Raw genomic sequence first — 6902 nt, 5'->3', positions numbered from 1 at the left:
GGGACACTCCCCATGCCAATTGGCACTCCCTGGGCTTGTGCTTTTGAAGCGGCACACAGTCGCTTTGATAGAGTCTGATTACGGGCACTTGTGGTTTTTTGGGAGGGATTTTAGCAGAGCCCACTGCTAAATCCCACCACGCCCTAGGCAGTTCTCCCTGACTCACACTTCACTTCACTCACACTTCACTCACACTTCCCCTGACTTACTCCAAGCAAAGGTACGATACACTGAAAACAATCTTGCTTATTGAGAGTTACAGTTTTATGAAAAATAAAACATTCTTCCAAACAAGTTCTAAAATAATCTAAATGAATCTGTATTACTTTATAAAAAATAGCTAATCAAAATTACACAATACATTGGCTTTACGACACTGGGATTTTTTTTTCTCAGCACGTCTGTGCGTGTGGCATTCTTAGGGTGGGGTCCAATTCTCACACATTCACTATTGTGTTCTGAGCACCTTTACATAGGACCAACGTAAAAGATCTCCATTAGGGTACCAATGAAAATGACGTTTTCGAATTTCAAAAAACGACACATGTTTCATTACCCCAAGGCCCAAAATATGACCCCATGCAAAGTTTGAGCTCAATCGGACATGATGGGGTTGTTAAATTTCATGGTGCCTAAAATTTATCAAAGTTTTGAAATTTTTACCCATGAAAATTTTCCCAATTTCAAAGGAAAAGTCGAAAATCGAATTTTTGTTTTTGATGCCAAATGACTTAAAAATGCATGAAACGTCGAGATCTGATGTTAACTCAAAATAATTTTTTTGGAAGAAATCGATTTTTCTTTTAGAACATTTTTGGAACTTTTTTTTTATGCCAAAGGACTCAGAATGCATGAAACTTTAAGAATTATTTTTTTTGAAAAAAATCGACTGTTTTGGGACATCGAGTTTTAAAACCGGACGTTACGCAAACATTTCCTAAGCCCTAAAATATGCCCCTATTCAAAATTTGAGCTTCATCTGACATGATTTAGGGGTTTTTTGTAACTTGATCTTTACACGTCGTGTTTTTTTTAAGGTCGCAGTAGTAGGTGCCATCGGACGGATGATTTTCTAAAAAAATGTATCATATAGAAAATTCAATCTACGTAAAGCGAACCCTTTAACCCTTAGCCGGTGTTGAACTTAATCTAGAATTAAAAAAAAAACACCTAAATAAAGAATAAAAAAAAAATTTAACCCTTAGATTCACCTCCGTCGTGAGTGCCCTCACTTTGACCGTCTCGCCTAGGACTTCCTCCGCCAACTTTTTGTAAGCGGCGCCCTTTTGCAAGACGCCCCGCTTCAGCTCGAGGATCATCTCGCCCATCCTGGTACGTCTTATTCGACGTACGTCGGAGCCGAGTTCACCGAGCTTGACGTCACTCCTCATCGCCTTCAAGACGTCCGAGTACTTAGCCTCGTCCGTCTTGATGACTAGGGCATCGCCCCTGGAGCGATTGGCGTCTACCCTAGACTTCTTGCTACCCTCATTCGCCTGGGCCTTCTTTTCGGCCCTTGACGTCTTCGGTTTCCTCTTGTTCTTGACCAGGGTCCAGGAGGCGTCATCCCCCTCTATTTCCCTGGTCTGGGGCGGCTGAGAGTTCTCAGTCTTTCCTGGGTGGACGGACCTTTCCAGGTCCTTCCTCCCCCGGTTTGGGAGGTACCTGGCCGGGGTTCAGCTTCCCAGCCCCACTACCTTTGTTCGGGGTAGTAACCCTCCGCGTTTTGGAGCGGCCCCCAGGGAGCTCATCCCCTGGAGACTGTCTCCCCCGTTTTTGTGTCTGCTCCGTTGGAGCAGTGCCCGCGAATACTTGAGCCTCAGTCTGGGTAGACTTTGGCACCACCGTCTTCGCTGGCACGCCCTCGGTCGATTCGACCTTGCCCGAGTCCGCGAATCCTTGGGCCTCAGTCTGGGTAGACCTCGACGGATTTCACGGGTTTACACTTGGCCGTCCCAACCACCCTTTCCAGCTTGGCGTCCAACATCGACTTTCGAAGCTTCAGCAAGCTCCTCTTGAGTTCCTTACTGATATTATGCTTCGATGACGCAAAGTCGATGATGGCGTCCAGCTGTTCCGTCGCCACCTCGAAGGCTGAAAGCCCATCGCATTTGCGGTTCATCGCTTTCACAAGCCATGGGCCGTCTATAACCTCTACTGGCAGAGCCTGGGAAATGGTTAAGTGACCCACGCTGGCGCTGCGCACTGAGCTGCCGACTATTGTCTCTGGCCTTCTAGGCGGAGACCTGAACAACCCACCTCTTGCGAAGGGGTTGTCGCCTACACTACTACCACTAATTGAAGAATTGACTTGGTTTTCCATTTTGGTCCCACGAGTTGCTCGGGAAAAGAGGTCCACCACGCCAGAGCCCAGCATGACGCGGTAAGGGACAATTACTGTGGAGGGTGCCCAGGTACCCCACAGGCTCCGTTAAAGGCCTAGCTCATTATTTCACCCCCCTGGCCATGCATCCCCTCGGCACGGGTCGCATAACGCCTTGGGATTAGGGGTTAGGGACGATGGTCCCTTTGGTCGCACCCACTCTAGCTGATGTCAGAAGGACAACAGTGCCCAGGCTGCACTACCAGCTAAGTACAAAACCTTTAGCTGGCGGTCGATTGTCATGGGAAGACCCGTGGAAGCGTGAGATTGGAACTTGTGAGGACCAGAGCTGTGTACACACTTAATTTGTTTTACCGGGATCTCAGCAAAATGTTGAACTTTTACCGAGATTCGCACAGCCGTGCCCCAGCAAACATGTTTTTTGCCGATATTTCTGTCAAAATTGCTGAGAATCAGCAAATATTTTGCCGAAAATCAGCTAACAAACGTCATTTTCGCTGAAATATCAGTTTTTTATTTTGCTGGCGCACGGCTGTGCGGATTTTTGCCGAGCTGCAGAAATAAAAACTAAGTGTGTAGGTCGCTCCTTCCCCGATGTCAACTCACCATTTCGCAGCCCTTGGAAATGCGTTGCAGCCATCAGTACGTATAAGGGATGACTGAAAAGCTCCAACACTAGAAGGACCAATTTCCTCTTGTAAAGTTAGAACGGGAGGTTATGGATGGACAGATTGATGTTACAAGTAGTATGTATAACGGTAGTACTACTTTGGTAAGGCCGTTCCTTTTTTAATTTACATTTCCATGTAATGCGTTCACTGAACGCGCTTTATATGAATATATATAATTATTATAATGAACATTCTGCTAGGAGTACAGCATGGTAGAAAGTGACTCCCGCATAAATTATAATTACTTTTGCAAAACTAATTCATTAATGGCGATTACATGTTATTTACCTTAAACATATCTCGGTATTTTTCTATAAATCGCATTACTTTAAACCTGTTAATGCGAATGCGGAACGAATATTCCATAATATTTTATGAAATAGATAAAGTGTTTTCAAAAAGTTTTGTTTTGGGGTGATAATCCAGATAACGATTCCAGGAACGAAACATACGGAGCTCTTGTGTTGTAAGTAAATATGGAATAGTTCAATCAAAGGTAATTGCCTATTTCCGGGGATTAAACCACCCGACTTGGACGTTAATTTAGAATGTTATGAAAACTCATATGTGAATATGTACGTTATGTGGAAGATATTGATTTGAAAAATGTATTGGAGGTAACCACTTTCCCTTCGATGGGACTCGAACCCATGACCCTACAGTACGCTAGACTGGTGCTTTAACCAACTAAGCTACGAAGGACCTCCGTCGGCCTTCGCAACCTAGCGGCTACTGAACGAGCTCGAGATTCCCAAATTGGACGCATAGTCAAATCACTCGCAATCCATTTATCAAGCCAATATTTCCACATGTGTATTGTACACGTCCACATTAGAGGAGCGTGAGTATTTAGAATGTCTGGCGGCTATACACATTCTTCATCAGCAACGGTACTGATCAAGTGAGGTTGTGTAAGCTATTTGCCAGTCGGTCGTCAAGCTCAGACCCGACCGCATTGCGTAGGCAAGAGCACGAGCATCAAAAAACAAAAAAATATTTCCCCCTTGTGAGAAAAAAAAAGTGTTGATTAATTTTGAGCACCCCTAAATCATGTCCGATTTAGCTCAAATTTTGCATAGGGGGATATTTTTGGCTATTTTTTTGGGATAACATTGGATCTCGACGTTTCATGCATTTTTAAGTCATTTGGCATCACAAACAAAAATTCCGAAAAGATCAAGAAGGTCTATTTTGTAGCCATGCATATAACATCTGAATTTTAGGAGGTCTTAAATTCGCATTTGTGCGATTCGGTTTGGAACATTCTGACACAAACTAAAAAAAATGCATTTTCACACAGTAGGTTCCGATCCGCGTGTCTTCAAGCTAAGCGTAGTTAAAAATCCTTTTTTATCATCCCATCAAACGTCACCGCGAATCGCACCGTCATTGCACCATGGCAAACTTCACCTTCGTCCTTCTACTCCTTTCTCTACTCCTTCTGAGGACAAAGCTCCAGAATCGGACGCGAAACACCAAATTAGGCAAAACGGTGGCCCTCTGTGCAGTTCTGCCACTACTGTTTTATGTGCGCAGATGAGAGATGCATCACATGTTGAAACGTGCCCACGTACGCCACGTTTTCATTTAGCCTTATGTTACCTGGTCGGGAGATCAGAGATCAACCGTGCAGCTGGGTGACATCGAGCCACCGACTGACTTCAACCAACGAGCTTTCCAACGCGAACAAACAGGCTTTTGATACAGTGAGAAAACGGATCTCACCCCCGAGATGGTGAGCTCGATTCTTGGACCGGCCCAGGATGTTTTCGGGTGGGAAAAATTCTCGGCTCCCTGGGCAAATACTGCATTTATTGTACTTCCCGGATAAAAATTTCCAGTAACTTGTATGACATAACCCATTGAAATACAATAGATTGTGTGGCAAACATTACAAACTAGTGTATGCTTATTGTAAAATGTTCACGGTTGTAAAAGATCTTTATTGTACGTACATTAAAATAACAATATATTTAAATGTTTCCGTTATGTTCTATTATATTTGTATTGTTCGCTTATGTTTAGTATTGCTCATCCAAAAACTAAACAAATTTTAAAAGTATTCGGTTTGGATGATCTGGAAATCCATCTAATGTTATTGAATTAATATAATTTTGTAATATTTCATGGAATTATTATATTGATGAAATATCAATTGAAAACAATAAAATTACAATAGCTTTGTTTGTTAAATAAATGAAAATGTTATACCGATTCTCAAGTATATATTTGCATATTGCAGGTCTTGTTGCAGGTCTAGAAATGTTATGCAATACAAATTTGATTTCAAAAAAATGAAAGGGAACAAAAACTTTTGCTTATCATTTTACTCGGAGAATGGCTGGATTCATTTGAGCGTGTACAGTTTTGTTTATAATTAGTGAAGAGATGAAAATAATGAAACTGTATGGTGCAGAAAGTGTCTTTTTCATTACAGTTTCTGGTTCTGGGCAAGCGGTAGATCACTATGGCTTCTGTACCGTGGTAAATATCTAAAGTGTTAGAGCGCGTTAGAGCATCATTACTGGGCGCGAGTATTTTGATCACCCTCACTGTACTGCCATTTTAGATTATAGTCACTCTTTTTCGCATCGGTCACTATTTTCGGTATTTTCGGTTATCATTTTGGTGGCTGCATTCCGTATCGGTGACGTTCGACGTTTGATAGTTCATCAAATAGTAGCGTTGTTATCGCGGTGTCAAATTTGGTCACCTGTCAGCTGCGCTACTGTTTTAGCAGCGCGTTTAGTAGCGACCGGTAAAGTATCAAGTAATGATACTGCGCTGACAAACGGTTTATAGAGATGAGTGACGTTTAACGCTCGCACACTGATGTGCAATTCGGCATGTGTAAATACATGTTTGTTTTCCTTCTGCTCATAACCTCAAAATTGATCGAGTCATCACGATGGTTGCGAAGGAGTCAAAAAATATATGGAAATATACTCATTTTTACCCAAACTTTGCTGAGTAGCACCATCTAGGAGTGTTTGTTTTCCTTTTATCGCCACTCACACATTCGGACGTGAGAATCTCAATACTCACCATCGGTAATCGTAATCCTATACAACAAAAGTTCAATGCACATAATGAACGCAGTGGTTCACCCCGATCAAAAAATAAATGAAAATTTTATCATCATAATACCTGATGACATGCCTGGTAACATGTATCCTTGTTCCTTTACAGAAATGAAGCTTATGATAAATAAAACACTGCTGCTTGCTGGTCACTGATTCAAGATCGTTCAGTGGCTACCATTGGCCAATCTCACCAACGGGATATAATAAGAACTGATGCAGGTATTTTTTCTTTGCTTCTCGACGTATTTTTTCTAATAAAACTGACATTCTTTTATATGTTACATTTTTCACAGGTTTATATCTATATGTATTGTCTATTCGGAACAAAGTCAGTACGCTTTTTAAACCGATGTTGGATTTTTCTCCAGATACAGGCAACCCACTAAACTTTGGAAGTAGTGCGCTGGATTTGTCTAAAGATATGCTAAACAACCGGAGGAAAATAAAATAATTTGTAAAACAATTAATTGTATTGTATTTTTATTGTAATATTGGAGTATAATGTATTCTAAATCTTGTTGTATTTCTATTGTAAAACAATAGAAACAGTAATTAAAACATTTAAAACACAATGTTTTCTATTGTTTTGTCGCTCCAAATCATCCCATTGAAGAACCGTTAAATCAATTGTTTTGCTCCGAATTTTGTATGGAAAATTTTCGATTTTTTTATTGTAAAGATACATAACAACCCCCCTTTTTAATTGTAAAAGTCCCATTTACCATTCATTTTATCGTGGAAAACCATTATTTCTCATGTGATTTTATTGTCAAAATTCCATTATATTCAATGGTAAAAATTATG

General features: G+C 41.3%; 1 long non-coding RNA gene across 1 annotated transcript; it reads left to right on the top strand.

Moving 5' to 3' along the window:
* The first annotated feature begins 5263 nt into the window (after nucleotides 1–5263).
* LOC134215657 (uncharacterized) lies at nucleotides 5264–6535 on the top strand. Its single transcript, XR_009980259.1, has 3 exons — nucleotides 5264–5499; nucleotides 6205–6317; nucleotides 6392–6535. It is a non-coding gene; the product is annotated as an uncharacterized LOC134215657 (long non-coding RNA).
* The last annotated feature ends 367 nt before the right edge of the window (nucleotides 6536–6902 follow it).

This window comes from Armigeres subalbatus, chromosome 2 (assembly GCF_024139115.2).
Source record: "Armigeres subalbatus isolate Guangzhou_Male chromosome 2, GZ_Asu_2, whole genome shotgun sequence".
Lineage (NCBI taxonomy): Eukaryota > Metazoa > Arthropoda > Insecta > Diptera > Culicidae > Armigeres > Armigeres subalbatus.
The sequence above is the reverse complement of the archived record's forward strand: the minus strand, read 5'-3'. Positions and strand labels throughout refer to the sequence as shown.